Here is a 3,045-nt window from a genome sequence, read left to right as displayed (position 1 = left end):
GAGCAGCACCCTTTGAGCTCATGAAAATATATCCTCTTGGCTTGAAAACCAAAGAAATGAGTATAGGTGAGAAACCTGCTTAGATAAAGATTGTAACTCTCTGAAGTTAAGTTTTAGTCACTAGAAAGCTTGTTTTGTTTGTTGTAATGATATCTGTGCCTTCTGTTCTTACTGATTATCATGTAAATATCTGCTCTCAATAAACTTATCCTAGTTTTTATTACAGAACTTTGTCAGTGCTATGTATTAAACTGAAGGGTAAAATCCTCAGCTAAACTAATAGGCAGGGTGTGTGCTCTGTCTCTTCGGCTACAGTGAACTTAATTTCAGTGAGGGAATGTCCAGCAAGAAGAACTGGACACCGCAGGGGAGACGGTTTTAGGGAGACTCGGGACTGGAAGGGCTGTTGGTGTCATCTTGCAAGTAATAAGCAGGCCGAAGGAAGCCAGGGTGAGGCCATTGTGCTGTGCACATGCTGCTAATATCAGGGCTAAGCTAAAGCTTTACCAAGAAGCATGCAGGGTTACAGAGCAGGTGGTGATACAACCCCTTACTTGTCTGGATGAACCCCAAAGTGTCACAGAACCTGACTGGGATTTTGACCCTCTACTTCTCTTAGGGCTCTGAGACTCTCCCCTCTCACTGCATATCAGAGCCTGCACTCCAGCCTGAGCCCAAATGTCTACACTGATATTTTTAGCCTCGCAACGTGAGCCCTGCGAGCCTGAGTCAGATGACCCGGGCTCTGAGATTTGCTGCTGTGGGTCTTTTTTTTCCCTGCTCTGTAGATGTAACCTGGGAAACTCTGCCACAGGTCTTTTTTTGCAGTTCAGATGTATCCTTAGGGTTCTTGGAAAATTCCAGCCTTAATATTGCCTATTATTGGATGGGCCTGATCATGAATTGTCCTTCTCCTATTTCAGTCAGTGAAAGAGGAGAACACCCAGACCATCACATGATTGGCAAGTATCTCTGGAGGCTCATATAGATCCATTCGTATTCCACAGTACAGAACTCATGAGGATTTCTAGTCCCTTCAGTTCATTTAATTGATTTCAACGTAGCTTCATGGCTTCAGATTATGCTTCAGCTTGTATTTCAATTTATTGTTCACCTTATGGCTCCCTCGACACTGCATAAACTCTCTGTGAACATTGTCATCATTAAATACAAGCACCATGTATTTTATTTAAATCCATATATATTTCACAACCCCAGAGAATGGCAAGAGAAATTAATGCTAACAGATTTGACTCTACAGATATTCTCCTGGGTTATTTGATTGAATGCAACTATAGGAAGGTTCTTGTTAGCCACCTGCTATTCAGCCCCCAGGTCTGGAATTCATCAGTACGTATATCAACTTTTAAAACATTTTTTTGTAACATATTAAAAATAAGGCCTGGGTTACAAAATTACTTGGTTTATGTTTGTAAGAGCTGCCAAGGATATGAACAAGTGAAGAGGGGGAAGTTGATTTTACCCAGAGGTACACTCTTCAATAACTCCTTCTCAAAGTAAAATACTGCACGATGTTGCCAGCTTTCTGCTAGTGCACTGTGCCATCCTGTGAGATTTACACTTTCTCAGAATAAATTCGGAAAGAGCTAACTCCATAATATGAAGCATCAAATCCTCCTCTCTAATCCATACTATCAACCTCTTGTCTAAACACATCTTAGGTGACATCTACCCTCAGGGCCGGATTTAGGGGCAGGCAACCTCCTGAAGTGCCAGGCTTGGGGGCTGCAGGGCTCAGGGTGCTTTTTTTATTGTTAGTAACAAAAGGAAAAATAGAATGTTTGAAGTAAAATGTTTCAAGTATTCCGTATGTTGATTCATTTTTCACTAACCTCCTAGAATGTTCTGGACCTTTGTAATATCTCGTGGAACTGTCCAAACTTTCTGAGAACTACATTTTCCTTGACCATTTTAGAATGTTGTCAGCAATGCCCTCACAGGCATATAGGGGCAGAGTGTCTCCAGTCAGTCAGTGAGATGTCAGAAAGAGCTGAAGTAAAGTGAGAGCAGGGTGCGATATTGTGAATGGCACTCCCAACATTAATCACAGTGAAAAGATATTATTTACAGTAAGATTTGTTGACGACAAGGATGGCTGTTTCCAAGTAAAGGAACACTTTATCTGTTTCCCATCTGTAGATGACTCTACTGGAAAAGGCCTAACAGAACTGTTTATGAACGTTTTGAATGAGTATAAAATACAGCTTCAGGACTGCGGCAGCTAAGGCTATGACAATGGCACGGACATGCAGAGAAGAAACAGTGGCATCCAGGCAAGGATCCTTGCACTGAAACAAAGAGCTTTCTTGGTTCCTGGCGGCTATCATTCCCTTAACCTGGTTGTGTCAGATGCAGTGTCATCTTCTTTAGATTCAATAACTCTCTTCAGAGTACTGCAAAGGATATACATCCTGTTTTCAGCATCAACTATCAGATGGAAGATCCTGGACAATGTTACAAATCTGACCATGAAGCAGCTAAGTGATACTCACTGGGAGAGCCGCATTGACAGTGTAATGCCAGTGAGGTACAAAGCGACTGAGGTTTACAACACCCTGATGGAACTGGTGCAGTCAACTAGTGCCGAGGCCAGAATCCGACACAAGGTGCAAGCCTGGCAAACCAGATCACTGACTTCAAATTTCTGGTCTCAATTGCAGTTTGGCACAATATCCTGTTCCAAGTAAATGTTGCAAGCAAGACATTACAAAGTCAGTCATTGGACATCATGACTACTACTACTTTGAGAAGCTGCCTTGATTTTTGTTGTGACTTAGAGACAAGTGATTTGGAGATGCCATGACTGCTGCAAAGACATGGCAGAAAACTTAAGAGTTGAGCCTGTATTCAAGGAAACTCATATTCATCTGAAGAAGAAATGGTTTAGTTATGAGGACAGAGATGAGATGATGGGAAGCTCAGAAGAAAAATTCAAGAAGGAATTTTTTTTTACTTGTTGACACTGCTCGAGTGTCCATCAAAGAAAGATGTGGACAAATGAAGCACCAGGAAAAGACCTGAGAG

This window comes from Chelonoidis abingdonii, chromosome 1 (genome assembly GCF_003597395.2).
Source record: "Chelonoidis abingdonii isolate Lonesome George chromosome 1, CheloAbing_2.0, whole genome shotgun sequence".
NCBI lineage: Eukaryota > Metazoa > Chordata > Testudines > Testudinidae > Chelonoidis > Chelonoidis abingdonii.
This window is presented reverse-complemented; position numbering follows the sequence as displayed.